The sequence below is a fragment of the Stomoxys calcitrans genome, chromosome 4 (genome assembly GCF_963082655.1).
Source record: "Stomoxys calcitrans chromosome 4, idStoCalc2.1, whole genome shotgun sequence".
NCBI classification, from domain to species: Eukaryota; Metazoa; Arthropoda; class Insecta; order Diptera; family Muscidae; genus Stomoxys; species Stomoxys calcitrans.
Window position 1 is genome coordinate 163,886,003 of NC_081555.1, and position 27,685 is coordinate 163,913,687.

General features: G+C 34.6%; 1 long non-coding RNA gene across 1 annotated transcript in view; it reads left to right on the forward strand.

The window, feature by feature from the left end:
• LOC131997175 (uncharacterized) overlaps positions 1-27,685 on the forward strand; it is a 49,866-nt gene that overhangs the window by 17,826 nt on the left and 4,355 nt on the right. The window contains exon 2 of the long non-coding RNA XR_009398099.1: positions 23,454-24,188. This is a non-coding gene — a long non-coding RNA (uncharacterized LOC131997175). The remainder of the gene's footprint in view (positions 1-23,453; positions 24,189-27,685) is intronic.

Below are 27,685 nucleotides of genomic sequence, written 5' to 3' on the forward strand. Positions count from 1 at the left end.
ACATTTTATGTCGATCTAGCCATGTCCGTCCGTCTGTCCGTCCGTCCGTCCGTCCGTCCGTCCGTCTGTCTGTCGAAAGCACGCTAACTTCCGAAGGAGTAAAGCTAGCCGCTTGAAATTTTGCACAAATACTTCTTATTAGTGTAGGTCGGTTGGTATTGTAAATGGGCCATATCGGTCCATGTCTTGATATAGCTGCCATATAAACCGATCTTGGGTCTTGACTTCTTGAGCCTCTAGCGTGCGCAATTCTTATCCGATTGAAATGAAATTTTGCACGACGTGTTTTGTTATTATATCCAACAACTGTGCCAAGTATGGTTGAAATCGGTCCATAACCTGATATAGCTGCCATATAAACCGATCTTGGGTCTTGACTTCTTGAGCCTCTAGAGGGCACAATTCTTGAATGAATTTTGGCACGTAGTATTTTGTTATGATATCCAACAACTGTGCCAAATATGGTTCAAATCGGTTCATAACCTGATATAGCTGTCATATAAACAGATCTGGGGACTTGACTTCTTGAGCTTCTAGAGGGCTCAATTTCTATCCGATTTGGCTGAAATTTCGCAAGATGTTTTTTATTGTTACTTTCAACAACTATGTCAAATAAAGTACAAGTCGGTTTATAACCTGATATAGCTGCCATATAAACCGATCTGGGATCTTGACTTCTTGAGCCTCTAGAGGTCGCAATTATTATCCGATTTGCCTGAAATTTTGTACGACGGATTCTCTCATGACCATTAACATACGTGTTTATTATGGTCTGAATTGGTCTATAGGCCGATACAGCTCCCATATAAATCGATCTCTCTATTTTACTTCTTGAGCCCACAAAGGGCGCAATTCTTATTCGAATTGGCTGACATTTTACACAGGTCTCCAACATATAATTTAATTGTGGTCCAAACCGGACCATATCTTGATATCGCTCTAATAACAGAGCAAATCTTTTCTTATATCCCGTTTTGCCTAAAAAGAGATACCGGGAAAAGAACTCGACAAATGCGATCCATGGTGGAGGGTATGTAAGATTCGGCCCGGCCGAACTTAGCACGCTTTTACTTGTTTTTTCTTATATGGAGTTTCAAAACTGAACTTTATACCCACCTTTAATTTGCAAAACATTGGTATAGGATCTCTGACACCCACGGTCTATAGCCTGATACAGCTCCCATATAAACCGTTTTCCCGTGTTTACTTCCTAAGCACCGGAAGGGCGCAATTCTTATTCGAATTGGAAGAAATTTTACACTTTGACTTCTACTATGGTCTCCAACATTCAAATCAATTATGGTCCTAATCGGACCACTTGATATAGTTCCAATAGCGTAGCAGTTCTTTTCTTTAATCTTTGTTTGCCTAAAACAAGACACCGAGAACAGAACTCGACAGATGCGGTCCATGGTGGAGGCTATATAAGATTTGGCCCAGCCGAACTTAACACGCTTTAACTTGTTAAGTTAGTTAAGTGTCGAAAATGCCGATTTTTTTTCTTGTGTGCTGATTTTCTACTAAGATAATCTGGCAGCCCTGCTGTGCATGGCTTCAATACACACATGCATAAAAATTTGGTATTGATAAGCTCAATTGCATATATGGTACAACCTTTAAATTTAAGAGAGAATGCATCTTTTTGATGCCGGTTTCTTGCACACCTAAAAAGAAAGAGGGAGTGAGAGTGAGAGAAGAAAAATTATATTCAACTTTCTTACATAGTTATGCTGATGCTAGTTGTTTGGAACAGATAAACATGAGAGTTTATGCTCCTCGCATGATTAGTCAGTCAAGTGCGTATTTTTTGCATTTTGAAGTAAAATTCATAAAAGTTAAAAAAAAAAACAAAAATACATGCAAAATAATAGCAAGGTTGGTAGATGTTTTTAAAAGCCTATTAAGGAAAAATATTAAATTTCTCCGTATGTATATATAGTGAAAAGTAATGAACAAAGTTAAAACTAACTACAACATAAAACAGCCGCCGCGATATATCTTCCATCATGCATCGTGTTTGTCAAGTTCTCTGTTGCCAGAAACTAAAACAGCATATTTGGATGTCATAATAGAACATATGCACAATTTTAGACAGAACAAAGAAGCATTGCTCCCAAATTTCAAGAAATAACCTATATGAGCATTGGTTTAGGGATTTTGGAACTAAAAATCAGGCGATTCAGGCGATTTTAAACTAAATTTCGAATTTTAAGAAGTGATAACGAATTTACCTTATTTTATCTCTAGAAGCCTTTGGTTTAGGAGGTATGGAAATCAAATCGGCAGAAAGTTGTATTGGGTTGTTAACCAAAAAATGTAAATTTGCCCATGAACATTCCATTAAGGAACAGGGGTAAACTTCTCACTTATCAATGGGTGCTGTCCGATTCAAGTTTAAGCTTAATGATAAGGGACATCGTTTTATGGCCGAGCCCATTTCTTTGGAGAGAAATTTTAGCGTTGTATAGTACCTCACAATACCACCGTAGCGCAGTGGTAAGTATGTCCGCCTATGAAGCTGAACGCCTTGGTTCAAATCCTGGCGGGACTATTAAAAAATATTACAGCTGTGTTTTTTCCCCTATTAAGGCTGGCAATATTTGTGAGGTACTATTAGTACTTTTACTCTTTTTGAAAATTTTAGTTTTTTGCTGTCAGGGGGGACAATGCTCAGAAAAGTTTCTCCTATTCCTATAAGAAAAGGATTAATTACTCTCATATCAGTGAATAAAGTAAAGTCAATGAATAAAGTTATTGGCCAATGATCAGGGATAAGCTCTTGCCAAGTCCGAACGTCGTGCTGCTTAACCACATCTCTCCACTGAAAAGTCTTAAATGGCTGATAATACCACAAATGTGGTATTTTCTGAAGCTCTACCTAGGATTTGAACCTAGGCGTTTTTATGGTTTGACCAAATCGACATCTGAACGACCAAAGTGAAGACATTCATCGTTTCGTATATTCGTTGCGATTTAAAAAATTTTTTGTTAAAATTATGCACCATTTTGTAAAATTTTGCAAAAATTCAAGTTAGTGCCTTTTTACTCAAAATTTTACTCTTTTCTAACCTTTCTACAAAATTTGTTACGCTTTTCGCTGAAGACAAAGGTATTACTGCACTTGCACGAACATGGTGCATTTCCCAAAATGATAGTGATTACTTAAACGTACGGAATTTGAGCCTACGAATTGCCGCCCGAAGCAATTTTCCATCTCAAGTGATGGCCAGATGGGATCGCGGATGGCCACTTCGTCCATGTGACCTATCACATGGCCTTGGCAACACTCCAGTCCAATGTGTTTTTCTATGATTTTAACTGTGTATGCCGATTTCGGTTAAAATCTATTAATATTTAGATGTCGTATAGTTTTCATACATATTTTCGTCCGATTTTCACTAATATTGCAATAATTTGGCCAATTGTTAATCGATCCTCATAAAATTTGTCGCTAAGGTTTCTCTTATGACTTTTCTGGTAGCGATTCTCGTCTAGCTCCATAGGTTATCCATCTTGTTCCGGTCCATAGGATCGATCGTAGGGGAAATGTTAGGGCCATTAGTTGTTTGAAGACACCAATAACTCGCCTTGTCACATCGAGCATCATAGGCAATTAGTATTTAAGCAGTAGCCGGTGCCGCCCGACCTCTCACTGAAACTCTCCTCTCTGTATTGCTGATTGTCCGCGATTGCAGTTGCAGCTACTCCGTATGAAGCATTCCATGTGTTGACTAATATTTCCTTGTTTACAACATTTTTCTCTAAGTGCATTTGCATTCAACGATTTGTTATGAGCTTCACTTTCTTTTATTTCGTATTAGACAACTTTGCAGACTCGATTACATATCCGGTAAAGTCACTTTAAGCGATAAAAGATGAAAAAAAGAAAAATCATTGATTATAACCGTAACTGAGACTTGAGTTACTTTAAAAATGTCATTACAATGCATTTTTGTATTGGTGGATAATAACATGGCATTAGCATGCAGTGTCTGGAACATAGGCTGCAGTACAGCGGTAAGCAGGTTAGACAAGAAGGAGAAGTGACACTTATATAAAAGAAGACAGTGTTAAAGCAAAATTTCTTATTTTCTCACAGAAAGAGCTACAAATGTACAAAAGTACTAAAGCTTGAATATTTTTGTTACAGCAGACATTTTAAAATTTTTGAGTTAACACACTTTTTTATGACAAGTGCTTTGTTATCATGGTCCTATGGTCTTATGTTATGTTATGCCTTCACTTAACGATGCTGAAGTGAAGTTATGGCACCATCACGTCATAAGTTAATAGGAGCTATTTGTGACCAATACCTCTGATCATAGACATTTTGCATGTTTGCAGTATATTTATGTGCTTTCAACGCCGTACTCTGCACTTTGAGTTATGAACATCTGGCATTGAATTGAGTGGAAAATGTCTAGATAATCACATGATTCAATTCTAGACTTTATATGCACACCAAACATAGCATTAAGAAAAAAAACGTGATTCAATATAAAAGAAAAACTATTCATGTCAATGCCATCGCCTTTGAAATGCTTGTAAAGACATTGACTCTTTTGACTTGCATTGAAGTTTGGAACGGTTTGTGATATAAACTCACAACACCAAATATCTAGAACAAATTCTCAAACCGATTAGAAAATGTCAACAAGTCAATGATTTAAAATTTTTGTAAATAGACACCTGCATCGAAGTTAACAAGTGTTAGGCTTAGATTAATAAGATAGAAAAGCTGTTTTGTTACTAAACATATACATAAATACTTTTATGAAAAATGTTGTTTGGAAAAAAAATATTAAAATTTTATTGAGATTTCCATTGTAGGATATTGTCCGACTTTAGACCTTTGATTAATGCTTTCTATACAAAGAATAGTAAGCAAAACACATTTAAAAGTCAGCAAAAGTGTGTTGTTGCAGGAAGCATTTGACTGGTTACCCGTGTCGTGATTCAATTTCGACCAAGAAATAAAATCAACGGGCGATGTCAAAACGATCATGGTGTTTTACAACCATCCCAACTAGAGTAGATTGTAAAGCACATATTAAAATTTTATTTATAATGGCCGGGTATGCTTCGCTACATCCTAAAATGGCCTTTTAAATATATAGATTCCAAAGTCTTTTCATTTGAGTCCTATAGTCATATATTGTCCAGTGTGTGTCTAAATGTCCAGTTATGGGTTGGTTGGGCGTCGCACAAAATAATTTGGGAAAACTTTTTATATCCGATTCGTAGGCAACTTCCAATAATCTTTCATTTGATACCCATACTGTCACAATCGGCCTACATGCCCGTCTGGCTGATTTTTAGGGTGGGGCGTTCCCCTTGCTTAGTTTAGGTTAAAGCGGCAGTCTTTATACAGGTTCACTTAGAGAATTTTAGTCCATTGTGATAACACAGAGCTACACCACCCCGCACTGGTAGTATGAGCGCTCCACCAACTTGGCTACCGGGGCGCTGGATTCCCCAGATTACTTGGGGTAACATTTTTCAAAGATTTTTTTTCGCTTATAGTACCATTTTATTCAAAGAAATTTTAAGAAGGCCACCGTAGCGCAGATGTTAGCTTGCCCGCCTATGACGTTGGAAGCCTGGTTTCGAATCCTGGCAAGAATATTATCAGCGGTGGTATTCTTTTCCTAATGCTGGCGATATTTGTGAGGTTCTGTGCTATGGTATGGCAGCCATGAGACCCAGTATGGAGGCAGTATGGTGGACCCTTATCAATGAGCTAAAACTTGAATCGGACTGCACTCATTGATATGTGAGAAGTTTGCCCCTGTTCCTTAGTGGAATGTTCATGGGCAAAATTTGCGTTTGCTCGCAAACTGATCTACTGAGCCGTGCTTCCGAATTGAAACACAATCCTAAACGTCTAGCTTTAAGGTTCCAAAAAGCTAATAAAACCCAAATTTAAAAGCGTTTCATTCTCTCAGTCTCATATTAAATAAATTTCTGTGACGAACCCTGCTCCCGTTGACCTGTTTCCCAGCATCTATAGGTAACTTGTCGTTACACTCTCTAGTTTTTAATTAAACAAGTATTACGTTGCACCGTTCATTGTTAACTGACATGATTTTCTTTGACAATAACAACACCTACATGACTAACTCTTTTCATGGTTTTTGGTTGTGCGTGTTTCCTTTTCTTTAAGCTATGGATTACATAAAAAAGTGGCTGGTAAATAAAATTTAAATAATACATATATTTTATTATTGGAAAAAACACACGCGGGAATAAGCTAAACAATAAAATAGTTCCTCATAATTTGGTTTGTTGTTTAAGCCAACTGCAGAGGGTTTAGTTGGGTCATTATGGTAAAGTCGGTTGTTTGCTGTATTACGCTACGAGGTGTTCATGTTTTATAAGAGTCTTAAAATTTTGTCGGTGTGTGCATGTGTGTTGCATTTTAATTAATATTTATTTGGGTTGATTTGATTTTTTTGTATTTATAAAATATTTTCGAAGGCAATCTAAGTAAAATGCCAAATAGTACAATAAACTGTTGTCAGAAATACCTATGGGGAAAAAAAACATCATCTAGATTTCTAAGAATTCATCAATTTTAAGTTTGTTTTATAGTTATATCATAATTATTATTCTTATTCACTTAAAGTTAAGCTCTTTTGCCTCTAAACACTTTCTTGGTGAGGTGTAATATTATTAGCCTTTAACTGCATTTGGTCTGTGTGGCTGAGTGTGTGCATGTGTGTGTGTGCTTAGTATGCCATTCATGTGACACCACCAACAACTGTCTATTGTTATTCGATCATAAATTTCAAGTAAACCGTTATAACTATGTCAATCTCATAAAATAACCAGCATGTTCCCCTACGTTTCCCTCCCTCTCTCTCTATCTTGCTATGTCAGTTTAGTAGTTATGTTGTTGTATAAAATAAAGGCCAGAGATAAAGAGTTTCCCATTACATGTGTGTTGCTTGTTTGCATGTAGTTTATTATAGGGCTTGTCATCTGCTTGAATCTACTTTTCTTTCCTATTTTCTTCCATGACGAGGTTAATGTACGAGAAATATTTGAAATTATGACAGTCATATGGGTTGTGTGGGGTACCTAAATGAGAATGAAAGAAAGATGAGTACGAATCTCTGGTATAGATATACAATGTGCCCGTTTTCGCGTGGGAATTATTTTAATTATGACATTATGAATCTAAGCCAACTTTTAAAAATGTTAGTGTTATACAAAATAAAGGTCAGTTGGATAATACATTTCTGCAATAAATGGTTTCGTTCATTAGGGAAATCCTGGGATAAAAAATTATAGGATGTTGTAGGGGATGAGGGATGCCAAATAAAGGGTCTGAAAGGCTGTAACTTGATTAGATCTAGGATAATCTGGGTTACTCCCTCATCTTAACTGGACACCCCTCCTTGGTGGCACTGGGTTATCTGCCCTTAACACCCGTTAATAGTGAGCTAACATGTGAGGCGATATCGCATTACAGGAAGTGCAAATGGTTTAACAAGATAAGGTCCGATATAACCTACATTCGAACTTAACCTGCCTATGGACAAAAAAAGAATCTGTGCCAGGTTTCAGCTCAATATCTCTATTTTTAAAGGACATTGCTAGATGGTCTTAGATTTTAACGACGATCAAGAATATATATACTTTATAGGGTCGGAAATGGATATTTCGATGTGTTACAAACGGTATGACAAAATGAATATATCCCCAGCCTTCGGTGGTGGATATAACAAACAAAATGTTAGTAGTCCTAGCAGTTCTGTAGTAACAAGCAAACAAAAGACTTTGGCAACGAACTTTGTAGAATTTGGAATCTATCCATGACATTGTCTTCAAAAACTTCTTTAAGACGATTTGTATTTTGCCGCCGAATGACATATCTGCTGAGGTGTCTTTACAGATTGTCTGTTTTGTATTTGATTGTAGACGGATTCCCTAACCGTGTCCACAAACAAGTCAGCACATTTTTTTATTGAGAATTTAAAATATTATTTATTTTTTCTTCGAAAAACGGACGCTCTCTAAAGGATATCGTAACAGACCTATCACTTGAATTGTCATGAGACATGAGGACATGTTCGTTCACAATGTCGCTAAAATGTCATGCATGATTTTTGCGACAACAATATGAAAATGTCAACAACGATTTGTATGGGCTGTCGGCTATATATCTTTAACGATTCAACATGGCCATGCACCCTTTTTTTAAGACTTCTTGACGATGCGGCCTGCTGGGCTGCTACTTATGAATCAAACAAAATTCTAGTGGTATCTATGACACTAGTAAACAAAAGACTTAAGCGACGAACTTTATTTAAAAACTTAAAGACCCAGAATATTTCCTCATAGAAGAATATATTTTTATTAACACTAAATTTGAAAAATGGCTGAAAGATTAAAAATCACCATTCAAATTATTAAAAATTAACTTTCTATGAAAACCATCACTGTCATATTAATAATTTTCTAGTTCATTAATTTTTAGCTTAAATGCTTCTTATTATTATTTTGGTCCAACATTTCTAGCCAAGCTTGTGTTCCTTATTAAAGGCGTTGAATTTTCAACACTTTCACTTTCTAAATCTCTAACGCCCATTTAAAAGTCTTATATTACCAAAATGGGGTAAAAACATTCAAAAACATTTCCTAAGGCTATCAAATAGTTTCCCTTTTTTTATTCGAAATTAAACCAACTTAAACAGTTTCCTAAAAGTAGTAGCAGCTTTTGTTAGTCCATCAGCTCTTAGAAGAATTAATAGACCCTCATATCAACTACCCTAAGGCATTATTTACTTCTAGCCCAAGGCAAAGTACAATGCATAGGAAACCAGTGAGCTCTTCAACAACAATAATAATAAAAATCACATTGAGGTCAAACTACTGGCTTAATGATCTTTGTCTCACATGTACAACGAACATTTCCTGCAAATGGTATGGTCATCTTTTTAATTTTTTTTTTATAGGTGGCAATTTCAGATGTATTGTTGGCGGTAATGGTCGTTTTGAATTGTATCATCAAGTGTTTGTTTCCCAACAAACTAATGGCAAACAATTCCATGATAATTAAATTAATGGGTGAGATTAAAAAAATTGAAGTTAATGAAGGCAAAGTTTCAAGACGACTTGATGTTTGGCATTTGTGGCTATATTCACAAAAACACTATTTGCATGAGATAAAGACTAAATATACCATTCGTTGTGGGGGAGGAGCAATTGTATCAAAAATTTGATGTTACAAAAATCTCATAAAAATTTTGTATTTCTTGCGTTAGTCGAGCTTAAATGACTACGAGAATGTGTGTTAGGAATAAGATATTGTTTTTATGAATTGAAGAAAAGAAATTGCCAGCTATCAGACAATCGGCCATATATCATATCCGTTCGTTTGACTGGCCCACGGATATGATACACTAGGCACTGATGAGGGTCAACAGCCCAGAAACGCGTCTGCCAATGGTTGTGATATCCATGCCCGATTGTCTGATAGCTGGAAATTTCTTTTCTTCAATTTATAAAAATAATATCTTCTTCATAAAACACATTCTCGTGGTCATTTAAGCTCGACTAACGCAAGAAATACAAAATTTTTATGAGATTTTTGCAACATAAAATTTATGAATTTTCCGTCTGACTGGCCCACGGATATAATACACTAGGCACTGATGAGGGTCACTAGCCCAGAAACGCGTCTACCAATGATTGAGATATCCATGCCCAATTGTCTGATAGCTGGCCATTTCTTTTCTTCAATTCATAAAAACAATATCTTCTTCCTAACGAACATTCTCGTGGTTATTTAAGGTCGACTAATGCAAGAAAGAAGGATTTATTCAAACGACCGGCTCTAGTAGCCAAAAAAATATACGAAATTTTTTTTTAAAAATATTAATGAAATTTTGTCTTAAGGGAAATGTTATCTTTAGAAAAATTATTCAGAAATTTTCTTGCTTATATTAAAATTTTTTCTTTAGAGAAAAATTCTTTGAAATTTGGGCTTTAGAGAAAATTTTATTGAAATTTCGGCTTTAAAACAAATTTCTTTGATATTTGTAGAAAATTTCATAAAAATGTTGCTTTCCTTTTAAAACATTTCTTTTAGAGAAAATTTCTTAAAAATGTTGTTTTGGAGAAAATTTTTTAGAAATGTTGTCTTTAGAGAAAATTTTTTAGAAATTTTGACTTAAAAGATAATTTTTTAGTAATGTTGTCTTTAAAGAAACCTTTTAAAAAATTATGCAATGAAAAATTTTTCAGAAATATTTTAGAAGCTTTTACTTAGAGAATTTTTTTTTAATAAATTTTTTTAAAAATTATTTGCTTTGGATAAATTTTTTAAAAAAAATTTTCTTGGAGAAATTTAAAAAAAATTTTTTTTGGAAAACTTTTGTCTTTTGTCAAAAATTTCATATCTACAGATAATATCTTAGGAATTTGGTCTTTAGAGATTTTTTTTTTTAGATTTTATGCAAAGAAAAAATTTTAGCGAAAGATTTTAGAAGTTTTAATATTAGAGATTTTTTTTAAGTTGTTTTCTTTCTGAAATTTTTTTTTAAATTTTTTTCTTTGGAGATCATTTCCATTTTTTAAATTATTTTTATACCCTACACCATAACTGTGGTACATGGTATTATAACTTTGTGCATTTGTTTGTAACGCTAAGAAGGGGAAGAGCTAGATCCATCGATAAGCTCCATCGATCGGCTTAGAATCACTTCGTGATTCAATTAAGCTATGTCCGTCTGTCCGTCTGTCTGTCCATATATTCTTGCGATCAAGGTACAGGTCGCATTTATTGTCCGATTGTCACAAAATTTTGCACATGTAATTTTTTTGGATGAACGCTATTGATTTTGCCCAAAATCGGTTCTGATTTAGATATTGCCCCCATACATATCTTTCATCCGATATGGTCTTTTAAGGCTGTAGAAGCCACAATTTTGGTCAGATCCTTACAAAATTTATCACGAAGTGTTTTATTTGACGTCCTCATATGTATGGAAAATTTCTTCAAAATCGGGCCAGATTTAGATATAGCTCCCATATATATCTTTCATCCGATATGGCTTTTTAAGGCTGTAGTAGTCACAATTTTGGTCCGATCTTTTTAAAATTTTGCATGAGGTGCTTTATTTGACGTCCTCATTTGTGTGCAAAATTTCTTCAAAATCGGGCCAGGTTTAGATATAGCTCCCATATATATCTTTCATCCCATATGGCTTTTTTAAGGCTGTAGTAGTCACAATTTTGGTCCGATCTTTACAAAATTTGCATGATATGTTTTATTTGACGTCGTAATATGTGTGCAAAATTTTAATAAAATCGATTCAAATTTAGTGTTGCTCCCATATATATCGTTCATCCGATATGGTCTTTAAGGCTGTAGAAGCCAAAATTTGGTCAGATCTTTACAAAATTTTGTATTGTGGATGCTTTATTTGTTTTATTTATTTCCTAATACGAGTGCAAAATTTCAAATCGGATCAGATTTTAATATAGCTTTCATGTATATCTTTCATCCGCTAAGGTCTTTTAAGGCTAAAGAAGCCACAGTTTTTGTCCGATCTTTACAAAAGTTAGTTTATGTAACGTTCAATACGTTTGCAAAATTTCACTAAAATCGGTTAAAATTTTTATTTAGCGCCCATATATATCCTTCATCCGATATGGCCTTTTAAGGCTGTGCTTCTTTTCAATATTTCAATAGGTATGCAAAATAAAAGTCTGACTAGATTTCAACACAGGTTCCATATATATAAAGTAGTACGTATTCACGGTGGTGTAGGGTATAATGTAGTCGACCCCGCCCGACTTTTGCCTTTCCTTACTAGTTTTTAGTTATTTTAGTATTTATTTTAATCTCTCTATTTTCTCCAATTTTTTATTGGCTTAAATTTGTGTAACGGTAATACTGTGATAAATTGCAAACTTCCTCTATATAATTTGAACTATAATTCCGTGTAAAAGGCAACTTTTACACGGCAAGTGATTGTATTGTATTTTTATTGGCATTCAATGCTGCACCGCAAGAATGGCATTCAAGCATATCGGATCTAAACAAAAACCCATAAAGCATGTAACCAAGAGCAAAATATTAACACTTGAGTGGAAAAGCGTTGCAAACATTTGACCAATTTTGGCATAGTTTGAACAAAACAAAAAAGAAAAATTAAAACAAACAACATTGACTTACTATAGTAGTCCCATGTTGTGCCATTAATATATGCTGGTATATATTTTTTGCAACAAAACCAAAAAAAAATTGGTTACAATTTTAAAATTCTGTTTTTTTTTTCTAAACTGAAAGGGAATAAAATTTGGCCAAAAGTTAATATTTTTAGATTGTGCCCCGTTGCTTGCAATGCCAGCATTGGCAATTATTTTGCCTTTTGTTTTGTGTGCAGTTGGATATTGAACAGACTAAGGCTGATTGGCAATGTATATCACGTTCGTTGCTTAAGTCTTTTGTTTTTGGCTATGTGAAGAGACGAAGAGTGCATTCATTCAGTTTGTTGGCATTCGTTTGTGTTTACCGTTTTTCTCTCTCACCCTCCCTCTCTTTATATATGTCTCTCTCTAGCTCTGTTTGCTAAGAAAGAATAAGGTATGATGACCCGCAGGCTGTAATTGGGGTTACCCCACTTAGACATGCAAAAGAAAAACAGTGGGTGATATGAAAAAATGTGGTTTTACTCTAGAAAAAACACGTTTTAAATGGAAGTGAGAGAAAAATGTTTGTGGGTTTTGAATATTGGTATGTGGCTTAACTTTTAAGCAATAATTAACTTTTTTACTGCGATTTTGAATTCATTGAGAACACCTAGAAAACGTTTTAATAACAAATTTATCATAAAAAACTTTTGGTTTATAAACCCACACCAATGTTTGGTTGTGTATTTACTATCAAATCAAAAATAAAAAATAATGGCCTTAATTATTTTTTTATAGTCTTGCTTAAAAATCTATTTCATGATTTATTTCTTAACAAACTTTTTTGCTTAGCTTAGAGAAAAAAAAACCTACAACTGCAGAGCGCTGAAACCAAAACGAAGCAAAAAGAAAAACTTAAAAAACCAACCACATCTGTGAGTTTAAAAACTCTTGAATTTGCTATATAAAATTACACTGAATTATTTATGCTTAAGAGTCATTAAAGTATACTTTGGCCACATTATTTTCATGTTAGCTTTGCTATAAAAACAAAAGTGGGTCAATTGTTTTTGCTCAACTTTTACAAGAACTCTGAAACAAACTGTCTATTTCATCTCTAGAAGAGATGAAACCTAATCTTGAGCTAAAAAGACCACCAATATATATGTATGTAAGTGTGGTTCATGCTGAAGCTTACAGAATAGGAACAATTTAATGGAAAAGAAATCAGCTCAAGCATGTCAAAAAATGGTTCAATGGAACATAGCGCTTTGTTATTATAGAAAATTAATTTTTTTTTGGTTATTTTTAGTTGTTTTTTGTTTATTACACCCACCGCCATAGTATGAGGGATGAGCATGACTAGATTAGTATACCCCCCACTAATCTAGTCATGCTGTTTGTAACACCTCGACATATTTTTTGTTGTACATTAAAGAAATGCAGATGTGCTCTAGTCCACTATAAGGCCATAGCAAATATTTGGGAGACTTTTATTTAAACGGAAATATCATGCGTCACTCAATACTATATTTATGGAAGTTATTTTTTACCAATTGGCTCAAATATCATATTGAAGAGTGTACAAAATATTTGGCACGGTTACATTGGGAAAATCCGCATTTAATATCGAAAAATTTTCACAAAAGTTAAATGCTGCCAACACTTTTAAGTAAGCTGGTTAAAATTTGTAATGCTCCAATGCAAATGTGGTGAAAATTTGTTAATTGGATTTACCATGGTTTACTGTTGCCAACAATATCAACAACTGTTTGTTTGTTGGTTGATTGGTTGGTCAAGACATATCAAATTCCATATAAAAAAACGTTTACAGTGCCAATTGACAAAAAATTGGGTTATGATTGTAATAGGAAAAAAAAAACAAGTAAGAGCGTGCTAAGTTCGGCCGGGCCGAATCTTATGTACCTTCCATCATGGATAGCATTTGTCGAGTTCTTTGCTCGGTTTCTCTTTTTAGGCAAACAAAGAATAATGGATAAGAATTGTTATGCCATTGGAGCTATATCAAGCTTTAGTCTGATTTGGACCATAAATGAATTGAATGTTGAAGACTATAGTAGAAGTCATTGTGCAATATTTCAGCCAAATAGTAATATCGGGAGATCGATTTATATGGGAGCTGTATCAGGCTATAGATCGATTCAGACCATATTCGAAACATATGTTGAAGGTCCTGGGAGAAGATGTTGCACAAAATTTTCAGCCAAATCGGATAGGAATTGCGACCTCCAGAGGCTTAAGAAGTCAAGATCCCATATCAGTTTTTATGGCAGCTATATCAGGTTATGGATCGATTTGAACAATACTTGGCACAGTTGTTAGATCAAAACACTTAATGCAAAATTTCAGTCAAATCGGATGAGAATTGCGCCCTCTAGTGGCTCAAGAAGTCAAGATCCCATATCGGTTTTTATGGTAGCTATATCAGGTTATAACCCGATTTAAACCCTACTTAGCACAGTTTTTTTAAGTCATAATAAAACATATCATACAAAATTTCAGCAAAATCGGATAAGAATTGCGCCCTCTAGAAGCTCGAGAAGTCAAGATTCAAGATCGGTTTATATAGCAGCTATATCAGGTTATGGACCGATTTAAACCTTTACTTAGCGCAGATGTTGGATGTCAAAACAAAATACTTCAAGCAAAATAGCAGCCAATTCGGATGAGAATTCTCATCCGATTTGGCTGAAATTTGAAATTTGGCCATTACCTCATATAGATGCCATAAAACCCGATCTTGGATTTTGACTCCTTAAGCTACCAGAGGGGCAATTCTCATCCGATTTGGCTGAAATTTAACATGAAGTGTTTTGTTACAGCTTGCAACAACTGTGTCAAGTAAGATTAAAATCAGTCCATAACCTGAGATAGCTGTAATATAAACTGATTTTGGCTCAAGAATCATTATCCAAAATCGGGATTCCTGTAGTAGAGCCGGGTTGATTCCCTCCGGTTCGGCCAGATAAATCGAATCACTTGTACAATCTTCCCCTCGACGACAATATCACCAATGTGATCCTCATCGAGAATGGTGATGAAGTGCTACAGGGTATTATAACTTATTTTAGGGACGTAGTCTGAATTTTATTTTGGGGGGAGGCCCATATATAAACTACAAAATAATAATAAGTACGTTTACGTGTAAACATTAAAAAAAATTAAGAATTGTAGGGGGGGGGCACAGGCCTGATAGCAACCCCTTGGCCACGTCCCTCGTGCTTTTTTTTTGTATCACCCAGAAGAAAGAGAGAAAGACCCGTTTATAGGAATACGGATCGAATCAGAATCACTTTCTAATTTGTTTTAGATATGCCCGTCTATCTGTCTGTCGACCTGTATATCTGTCGGCCTGTGTATCTGTCTGTCTCTTTTTTTGTCCTTCTGTTTAGAAATGCAAAGCAATAATAATCACCTTCTGATTTGTTTTTGATATACCCGTCTGTCTGTCTGTCGGCCTGTATGTCTGTCTATCCGTCTGTCTCTTTATCTGTGTGTCCGTTTGTCTGCCCGGCTGTCTGTCTGTACGTCTGTCTATCCGGCTGTCTGTTTGTTCTTTTGTCTGTCCATGTAAATATCACCGATCAAGAATGGTTATGAAATTGCACAGAGTATTATAACTTTGTGCATTTTAGGGACGTAGCCAGAATTTTATTTTTTTTCAGGGGGGAGGGGGTCATATTAGAACTATGAAGAAATAATAAATATCACTCACTGATTTGTTTTAGATATGTCCATCTGTCTGTCCGTCTATTTGCCCGTCTGTCTGTTTTTCTGTCCGTCTGTTTGTCTGTCTGGTTGTCTGTTCGTTTTTCTGAATATCACCGATCAAGAATGGTGATGATGTGTATTTGATAGTAACATTCCGAAGAAGCCGAGAAAGACCCGTTGATAGGTGTACGGATCGACTCAAAATCACTTTCCGATTTGTTTTAGATATGCCCGTCTGTCTGTCTTTTTGGGCCTGTCTGTCCATCTGTCTCTTTATCTGTTGTCTGTTTGTCTTCCCGTCTGTCTGCCTGTCTGCCTGTACGTCTGTCCGGCAGTCTCTTCGTCTGTCTGTCTGTCCATGTAAAAATCACCGATCGAGAATGGTGGTGAAGTGGTACAGAGTGTTCTAACATTGTGCATTTCAGGGACGTAGCCAGAATTTTAATTTTTTTTTGTCCATGTAAATATCACCGATCGAGAATGGTGGTGAAGTGGTACAGGGTATTCTTACTTTGTGCATTTTAGAAAAGTAGCCAGAATTAAAATTTTTTTTAGGGGGGAGAGGATGGGGCATGTTAGAACTACGAAGCAATAATAAGTTTCACTCTCATATTTGTTTTAGATATGTCCATCTGTCTGTCTGTATGTCTGTCAGTCCGTCTATCTGCCCGCGTTTGTTTGCCTGCCCGTTAGTCTTCTGTTTGTCTGTTCGTTTGTCTGTCTGTCTGTTTGTCCGTCTGTCTGTTCGCTTGTATGTCCGTCTGTCTGTCTGTTTGTCTGTATGTCCATCTAAATATCATCGAGAAAAGTGATGGTGAAGGTACAGTGTGTTATAACGTAGTGCATTCCAGGGACTTATCTATAATTTTTTTTTGCGGCCCATATTGGAACTACAAAGCAATAATAAGTATGTATACCAGTAAACATTAAAAAATAGGAATGTTAGGGGCTCAGCCACATTAGCCACTCATCTGGCTACGTCCCTGGTGCATTTGTTAGTAACTCTCAGAAAGAAGAGAGATATACGGATCGACTAAGAATCAATTTCTGATATGTTTTAGGTATATCCGTCTGTCTGTATGTTTGTCTGTCCATCTGTTTGTTTGTCCATCTGTCTGCCTACCCATCTGTCTGCCTACCCATCTGTTTGTCTATCCATGTAAATATCACCTATCGAGAATGGGGCTCGAACCCACGTTTAAAATGTTAGCCAAATCGATTCATTATTGCGCTCTCAAGAGTTAAAACGGCAGATTGGTTTAGATGGGAGCTGTACCCGGTTTTACACCGATGTGGCATGAATGTTGGAAGTCATTGGAGGAGTCATCATGCAACAATATTTCTTAATAGGATAATAATTGCTCCCTTTAGAGGCTCATATGTCCTAGTTATAATCTATACCCATATGTCCTTTTTATAATTTTAACTGGCCTGCACTAATTTGATAATTATGTGCAAAATTTCGAGCTGCCTGCTTTACTCGTTCGTATGCTCCACTGACATCCATATAGACAGGCAGGCAGACAAAATACACAGGCCAACGTTATCATATATCAAAATTTATTTGTATAAAATGTGATTTTTTTTAGAAGAGTATGTAGACTTTTTTGTGCAACTGTATATACTTTAGAGGACCTTAGGCTAATATTGAGATGCGTTACAAACAGAATGACGATGTTAGTATAAAAATTACTTCAATCAAACCATGAAGTTTGAAGTGTAAATTTTTGTGCAAACTGGAAAATGACTTGAATATTTTTTTTCGAGGTTAAATTCTAAATTCGAGGTTGCAAACATTAAAGTTAGTTAAAGAAACTTTATGGCTGCGTTAAAACTCTGCTGAGTATTGAATATTTAGACAATAAAATAACATATTAGTAGATAACCTTCTTCAAGCGTAAGATTACTTGGCCGAAGAAAAAAAAACCCCAAACAAAACAACGATAATATGTCAACAAAATTTTTGTTTAAGGTTTTCTTTAATTTAATTTATATGGTCACATTTAATACCTAAAATTAACGTTTGTTTTGTGTAAAACTAATAAAGAGTCAATATTTGTGATTGGTCTTACCCTCCCCTCGCCAAAAGTGTACTCATAGCAAATTTGTTGGAGTTGGAAGTTGGGAAAAGAGCCAAGTCAAGCTTGATGTATGATCTTGAGAGTTTGTTTAAAGCCTGGCCGTTGATTGATGTAGCCAGCGGTGAGTTGCTGCCATTCATGGCACTCAATATTGACTGCATGTAAATTTCTTGAGTACATAAACCAAGAGTCAAGTCTGGGCGAGCTGAGTTTTACTAAGCTGACTTTGTGTGTGGTCAGGGCGAGTGAAATTTGTCTTGTGCATATTTCGTTGAGGAAGATTTGTTTCCGAGCCATCTATCTATTAACCACAAATGACAATTTCCAATATTACCACATCTTAAAGAGGAGTAGAAACTTTGGATTAACAAGAAAAGAAACCATGCAAAATACACCTAATGCAGACTTAATTGTCAATATGAAAATCAATTTGCACATCATCACTGTTTTGCTGTTTTTCTGCGCTTTTACAGTTTGTGGTTATTAAACATCCATCCGTTTGTCAGTGGGTTCGTCCCCTAAAGCCATTTGGCGTTTTCTATTTGTGACGCTTGAGTTGGATGGTTTGCGGGGTTCGGGAGGTTCAGGGTTTACTTTAGGTTAACATGTTTATCTTGTTTTCACACATCGCAAGATCTATGACCTTAGCTTGCCTTAGCAAGTTTTCTGCGTTTGTTATTGTTGTTGTTTTGTTATTTGTTTGGGCTGTTTGGTTGACGCGGTAATAAAATAGCAAAGGTTTCTGGTGTCTCACTCTCGGAGGGCACTTGGAGGTTCAGCGGCTTTGTAACATCATAAATTGAATACTTTTGCTTTCAATTCATTAAGTTGCGGGGGGAATAATGTGTGGATATAATCTTTTCTAGTCACTTTTGTTGTCGTTATCTTTTCTTGTTGTTTTTGTAAACCTTTGCCCATAATGAAGGTGAAATTGGTAAATGTAATTTTTCTTAAGGGTTTTTATAGCATGGGCGAGCTGACAGTCTGATGTTAAGGTCAGTTGAAAGAAAGCATAACCAAAAGGTTAAAAAAAGTGAAGAATAATCACTAAACCGACAATGACAAACAATAGAGGCACGACATTTTAAGCAATTAAGGAAATTTTCAGCAAAATAAAAAAAATACTAAATCTACCAAAATGTAATTTAAGCTGTTATTACACGATAAGACTTGTCATATGTAATTTCATAAATAGAAACTCTGAAAGTTGTAAACATCCTACGATATTTCTACATACTCGTATATAGGCAACTTTGAACTCCTAGTGAAAGCCGAGTACGATTATGATAGACAGTATATAAACTATACTTTCAAAATTTTTCCCAGTCCCATACCATTAAAGTATTTGAAGGGATGCTCGGTTTCAGCATCCCCGCAAAACTGGCTAGACTTGGCAATATGACCTTAAATGACCTTTGATTATCAGGGAAAAACCCTTCCAAGCCATTCAGTGACAAATGGCATATCAAAGAAAAATAATCTTGCACTTTGTCAATCCATTACAATTAAAATACAAATTATCATCTAAAACATTTCACGTGTTAATAGCAGTTGATTAGTGCACTTTAACACGTATAATAAATTTTAATTCTGAAAAAAATTGATATGATGACATTAAAAAGCTGAGCTATAACAACAATAATTCCGCCACAAATTGTAACAATCTGAAATTCTACATGCAATGGCTATTTGATGTGCTAAAGATTACATTTGTCGGATTGTTCGAATTGATGCTGTTGCTGATGCGGATAGTTATGGAAATGGAAATGATGATTATGCTGTCAGCTGAGCATGTTGAACATCAACGGCAACAGTTCAAGTTTAACTTAATAAAAGTTAATCGCATATATCCGTCCACATATATACATATTTGGTGTTGCACGAGTATGACGAGGTGGTGGCATCTTAAACGAGCCCCCTCCACAATGGATTGTTTGCTTGATCATTGGCTTGGTGTCAGTCACGAACATGATTATGGAAAGAAATGCTATAAAATCATAGATCATGATCATATATATGTAATTCGCAGAGATAAGGAAAAAAAGCTATAATTGTGTGCTAAGTTAACTTATATGGGGGTTTCCATAAAGAAAAAAAACCTTTAAATAATGAAAATCCTAAAATGAAAGAAGTTTGAAACGCTTTAAATTCAGATGGAATATCCTTGTCTTAGTTTGAAAGGTACACAAATTATGAAGAAAGCAGTTAGGTTTTAAGGTTTCCCCAAAATTCCCTCCAATGAGCAACTATGATTGAAAGAGGGATTTATTAGTTGTCCCAGTATTTTTGTGTTAGAGAAACAGTCTATCTTGGATTCTCGAAAGTTTGACAAAAATCCCCAAAATTCCCTTAAGCGGGAAAATATGTTTGAAATGTAGAAGCTTTTACTGTTTTCGTTATTTCTGTTGTAAAAAAACCAGGATATACCAAATTCCAAAAAATTTTACAAAAATCCCCTCAAATGAGTGAATTTGTGTGTTTTTTCAAGTACATTCAGCATTTCTTTACTAAAAAGTTGCCATAGTCGTATTCCCAAAATGTGTACAAAAACCCCAAAATTCCCTTATATGGGGACTTTTGTTTGAAAAGTGTGATTTTTGATTGTTTTCAGTATTTCTTTAGCATAGAAATTGCTAAAGTCAAAATTCTATCATTTGCCCAAAAATTCTTGGAATGGGGATATACAAATGTATGCTTTGTTGGTATCTTCGGTGTTTCTGAGTTAAAAAACTTTTAAATTCAAGACTTCCCTAAAAGGAAATGTGTTCAAAAAGTGTAAGATTTTAGTGTTATTAATTTTTCTGCGGTAAAAGAATGGCAAAAGTCCAATCCATAGAAATTTTTCAATAATTCCTCCATAGGGACATAAATGTTTAAACGTGCGTTTTGTTGCAGTAAACAAACATTAGAAGTTGGACTCTCAAAATGTTGTCAGAAATCCCCAAAATTCCCTCAAATGAGGAAATATGTTTGAGAAAGTATTTTCACTAATCTGTGGTAAAAACTGCAGAAATCTTTTTCCCAAAGTTTTGACGAAAATTCTAAAAATGCCCTTAAATGGGGGATTATGTTCGACAAGGATGATTTTTAAGTCTTTTCAACTATTCCGTGGAATAAAAACTGCAAAAGTTAAATTCCCAAAAATTTTGAAATAGTTTCCAAAATTTCCTCAAATGGGGAAAGGTGTGATTTTCTGTTATTTTCGATAAATGCGTGTTAAAAAACACTGTCAAAGTCGAATTTCCAAATTGTTGACAAAAATCCTCAAAGTTTCGTTAGAAGGGGGAAAAGTGGAGAAGCTGAATTCCTAAAATTTGGTCTAAAATCCCCAATATTTCCTCTTATGGGAAAATTTTGTTTGAAAAGTGTGTTTTTTGTTAGTATTTTCGATATTTTTGGGTTAAAAAAACTAGCAAAGTGGAATTCCTAAAATGATAATAAATCCCCATATTTCTCTGAAATAAGAAAACATAAAACCAAATTGGAAAATTTATTTATTTGATGGGTGGCAAAAAAGGCAAACTCTCAAAATGTTTGCACAAAATTCTCTCAAATAAGGACAAAAGTCCCAAAATTCCCTGAAAAGGGGATAAATTCCCAAAAATCCCTAAAATGAGGATAAATCCCAAAAAATTCCTCTAAATAAAATATACAAATATAATGTTAGCCAATATCCCAAAATGTTGACAAAAATCACCAAAACTTCCTCAAATGAGAAAATAGAAATTGAAAAATTGTGATTTTTGAGTATTTACAGTTATCAGTGGTAAGAAATTCAAAAATTAAATTTGCAAATATATATTGGAGAAGAAAATTTTGTAGGTTTTTAGGTATATCTGTGGAAAAAAAAACTACCGGTATAGAATTTTCAGCATTTTGGCACAATCATAAAAATTTCTTCAAATGGGGAAATATGATTGAAATGTATTGAAAAATTTATGTGTTTCGTGTTTTTATTATTTCTGCGGTAAAAAAACGGCAAAAGTCCAATCCCCAAAATTTTGACAATAATTGCCAAAATTCCTCCAAATGGGAAATAATTTGCAAATTTTGTTGTAATTTCGCTATTTCTGTGGTAAACTAACTCTAGAAGTTAAGTTCCCAAAATGTTGCTAAATACCTCAAATGAAGAAATATATTTGAATGAATGTGATTTTTGAGTGTTTCCAGCAATCCGTGATAAAAAATGCAAAAATTAAAATTTCCAATTTTTTGACGAAAATTCCCTCAAATTAAAATTATGTTCTAAAAGAATGGTTTCTGGGTATTTTCAGTATTTCTGTTGTATAAAAACTGCAAAAATTAATTTCCCAAAAATTTGTAGGAAATCCCCAAAATTTTCTCAAATTGGAATTTTTGTCTTAAGTGGGGAATTGTGTGATTCTCTGTTATTTTCGGTACATTTCTGTAATAAAACTGCCAAAGTCGAACTTACCTAAGGTTGGCAAAAATCCTTAAATGGGGAAAAATCTAGAAAAAATTAAAAATTTTATTCCTTTAATGTTGTCAAATGTCCCTGAAAATCACGATTATGTGGAAATAAGTTAAAAACATCTGTTTTTGTTAGTATTTCTGAATTTTAAACTAGAAAAGTGAAATACCCAAAAAGTTGAAAAAAAATCCCCGAAATTCACAGAAATTTGGAATATGTTTGGAAAGAGGGATTTTTGGTATAAAGTCGAATTTCCAATATATTGTCAAAATTACACCAAATGAAAAGTGTAATAATTTTGTATTTTCTGTAAAAATAAAAAAAAAATGTAATTCCCAAAATTGTGTAAAAGAATCCCCAAAATTCCCTAATGGGGTAATATTGGTAGTATTAAGTTAAATACAATGAATTAGTTTTTGCTATTTCTGTGAAAGTCAAGCACCCAAAATGTTCACCAAAATCCCCGAACACGGTATTAAATATAGAATTGATGCTTGAATTTCCAATAATTGTGGCAAAAATTCCCAAAAATTGTCTCAAACAGGAAAATGCCTTTGAAAATTTAGATTTCCCGTGTTAAAGAATGGCAATCAGCGAATCCCCAAAATTTCGACAAAAATCCCCAAAACTACTCCGAATGAGTTAACTCTTGACTTGACTTCCTTAAAATGTATGCAAAATTCCCCTAAAACTGTGTCAAATAGGTAAATGCTTTTGAAATATTAGATTTGAAGTACAAACCCTTTTTCGGATTAAAAATCGGCAAACGGCGAATTCCCAAAATTACCAAAACTTAGGATAGTTTTTGACTGACTTAACTTTCAGCTTTTTAAAAATATATGCAATAGTCCCCAAAAATTTTCTCAAATGGGCCAATGTTTTTGAAAATTAAGATTTTAAGGTACAAATGCAATTCCCAAGTTAAAAACTGGCTAACAACGAATTCCCGTAATTTTGAATACAAATCCCCAAATGACTTGACTTTTTGCATCGTTCAATAAATTAAATTTTTTTATTACCAATTCAATTTTTATTAACAAATTTTTCTTTTGTTTTATTTTCAGATTTCTACATTGTTTGCTGCAAATTAAAACAAATCAAGCGTAAGTCTGCTGCACTCATTCGATCCGGGCAACTAAGACGACATATTTTTTGGCCGCATTCCCAAAATCATTGCAATCAATCGACAAATATTCAATAAAAAAACTCAGTGTGTGGCAGTATTGCAGCTGAATCCCATCCTATTGTGTTGTAGAGGGGAATGTACATAAAACCCACTGAATGTTGTGGATGCTGTGGCGACACCAGTCAATGGTTGTGTTGTTGTTGTCTTGTTATGGCTGGACGACTTTTGTTGTAGACATTAAAAATATTTCATCAACATTATCTGGAACTTGATTACAAGAAACGTGAAAGAAAGGCAGCAGCGTAAACAAAAAAAAAGTCAACTAAAACATGCCTTAAATTTAAGCCCGCTTTTGTGTTTGCAATTCAAGCCATTGATATTGCTCTTCCACACGCACACTATCATCTCTCTGAAAAAAGGAACTATTTACGAGCAATTGAAGATAACTCTCACCGGCGTTGGCAAGTGTCTTGTGCCGGCTTTGTAGCAAGAAAAGAAGTGTGCAAATTTTTTTAAACATTTTTTATGCATCTCACACAAGATTTATGAATGAATTGTATTTGTTGTGTTTCGGCAGCAGTGAGATTTGGAGAGCAAGTGAGTGAAAGCCGGATTTCAAACATTTGTGACTTTAAACTACAACAACAATGTTTCATTAATGTCATTTGGCAAGGTAAGAGATAGATTCAAAGTTGTCGAGGAAAATATTTAACGCCAACGCATAATTGAGAGAGTATAGAGTTGCCATATAAGTGCATTTAATGTATAAACATTAAGTGTTAATTAGATAAAAGTAGAGGTGTTCACATGAGTAGTAGTCGTGTCACGCGTGAGTCACGTGATTCGTGAGTGAGATCCAAATTTTTTCGAGTGATTGTGCATGAGCGTGATTGAATTAACATTCATCTTGCGTGAGTGTGAACGACGACTCAGGAGAAAATCACGAACTACGAGATATCATGATTTATAAAAAATCACGGCTTAGGGTTGGTATTCTATTCTACTTTCGGGAAAGTCGCTAAAAAATTTTTAATAGTTTCGTAAGGGGAAATTTGAAAGCAGTCAAATGTTTTTGTTTCCATAGCAAGCATGTTTTTTCTATCTGCACTTATTGTTTTCTATATTTAATTTATTTTTTCCTGCAAGGGAAACTCAATGAAATAAAAACATTAAAAAAACATTATACCAATAAAACAAAGGAAAATTATGCCGGCAATTGAAGTCATAATGGTTTCAAGGGTTCTAATATAATTTTTTATGCCATTTCCTCGCTACTTTTTCGCCTATTTTTTGTCGGCGTTTGCAAAAAGAAATTAATATTCGCTTCATGGAAAAATATTTTTTCAACCTTCATTGGCAAGTTTTTCGTGAAAAAAGTCTTGCGTGAGCATGCGTGAATACTTTTTTTGTCTCGTGAGCTTTAGTGAAAAATCATTCAAGTGCACATCTCCAGAAACAAGTAAAAAGAGCTATGTTTGGCCGGGCCGAATGTAGGGAACCCACCACCATTGATTTTAGTAGTTAAATTAAGTTAAAAAGCACATGTGTACCTTACGCACAAAATTCCTGCCAAATCGAAAAATTGCGGCTTTGAGAGGCTCAAGATGTCAAATCGGGAGATCGTTTTATATGGGAGCTATATCAGGTTATAAACCGGTTTAAATCGTACTTTATACGGTTGTTGGAAGTCATATCGGATAACAATTGCGGTTTCCAGAAGCTGAAGATCTCAAATCGGGTGATTGGTTTATATGGGAGCTATATCAGGTTATAGACCGATTTGGACCACGTCTTCTCACGTTCCGGCTCACCCATAGGATATTGTGCTAACGACCGTTTCACTATTCCTCAGTGCTACATCCGCATTCGTTGTCCACGACCCTAACTCGGACTGCATTGCCCCGAAAGGCTTCAGATTAGATAAGTTCACCTTCTTACACTACAAGACTGTCCTTGGCCTTACCGTCCTGGTTGTTATAGCTCTAATGACCAGTTTGCAAATGCCAATTTGTCCATGAACATTTCATTAAGCAATAGGTGCAAACTTCTCACATACGAGTATCAATGATTGTTTTCTGATTGTCAGTTTAAGCCCAATGATAAAGTGTCTCCTTTTTATAGCCGAGTCTGAACGGCGTGTCGCAATGCGACACCTCTTGGGGAGAAGTTTTTATCTCACATGCTAACCTCTGCACTACGGTGGCCAGTTTACTGTCCGTAAATATGTTCACACGTCCTCGCGTTAACATGTTACTACCTTCCAATTAGCCTTCCACGACCCCTAAAATCTTCAATTTTCGTCTGATTGGCAGAAATTTTCCACATAAAGTACTCATATGCAATTCAATTATGTTCTTTGTGAATATTTTTAGCAGAATTCATGGTGGTTGGTTCCCAAGATTCCGTCCGGCTGAACTTAGCAAGTTTTTACTTGTTTTATTATATGGTTTAGTTACAATAGGCCAATGGAGGGTTGCAGTCCTAATTAAACCCTATTGTCCGATTTGACTTAAAATTCACTAAAGACGGAATTAAAAGCTTCATGAGTAGACCAATCTGCCAAATTTTTCCAATCACAATCTATAGTGTTGGTAAAATCTTTTCGATATTTCATTTTTCTTTTTCATACGTTGATGGCAACTCTGCTATTTGCAAGAGACGAGAGAGTGCAAAAATTAAAAGAGAAGCAATTTAACGATTAAAATTACCGTAATGAGAAGTGCTTTACATTTACATGCGTTTTAATTAAAGAAACTGGGAAAACTGAGTTATGAGAAAGAGTTGCCGTAGTTGTCAGCAGCAGCAGCTGGGGTATGTGAGTAATGTGGCAATTCTAGTGAGCGACTTAGTGGTTAACTCAAAACAAAGTTAAGCCACACATATTTGGCGGTGACTAGGTAAAATCAGTTGATATTTACAATTATAACGGTAAAGACGTATCGCAATGAAGTAGGCTATGGCAATGACGTACACGGATCTAATCGTTTAATAATTGACAGGTGTTGAATGCAGCAAATGATTGATAAGGAATGCAATTCAAATAATTAAACAAAATAATTATCAGGCATGAAATCGACATGAGAAAAAAATTACTAAAATAATAATGAAATAAAAAGTTGTTAAACAATTGATAATTGATTTGAGCAAACAAAAAACAATCAAGAAAGTGAGTGTTAATGATGGTGTTTGTTATGATAAAAAATATATTAAATCAAAGAAAAATTTTTAAAGTAATGAATAAGTGATTGGTTGGTATAATTGATGATAAATGAAAACGGAAGGATGCAAATCATTAACAGTGAAACTATGTATGTACCTATTATGTGTTTACTGCAACATCATTAAAATATTGATTACAAAATGGAAAAGAAAAATCTCATAATAATTGAAACTGTCACCATGATATGTATAAATTAAAATAATTAATTAAAACGCAAATGTGGAAAGAAATAAGGAGAAATAAGAGAAAAAATACAATTGGTTCATTAAAAAAAACTAAAAAAAATTTAAATTGAAAGGGAAACGAAATAAAAAGTAAGACATCCGGGAAAAAATTTTAAATACTCATGATTAAAAAATTTGTGTGTGTCAATGCAGACCATATGAGGTGTGGCTATTAACAAGATTTGTAAGCCTGTAGATTGGCCTGGGAACCATATTTATGTTGGCATTAGTTTGAAGGCTATGTAAACGTGGGTAATTCCATAACTAACAAACCTAAAAAAACCAGTAAGGAAAGGCAGAAGTCGGGCGGGGCCTACTATATAATACCCTACACCACCGAGAAAACGCTCTTCTTTCAATGCGTCGACCTATGTTGAAATTAATTCAGACTTTAATTTTGCATACCTATTCAAATATTAAATAGAACTTTGAAAGATTTTCTTACGAAAGAACCTAAATTGTGACTACTACAGCCTTAAAGGTTCATATCGGATGAAAGATTTATGTCGAGCTATATCTAAACATGAACCGACTTTTATGAAATTTTGCACACGTATTGGGACGTTAAATAAAATGTTTAGTGCTAAATTTTGTACAGATCGGACCAAAACTGTGGCTCTACAAGCTTAAAAGGCCATATCGGATGAAAGAGCTATATCTAAATCTGGTCCGATTCTGACGAAATTTGGTACACGCATGAGGACTTCGAATAAAACACGTCTCGCA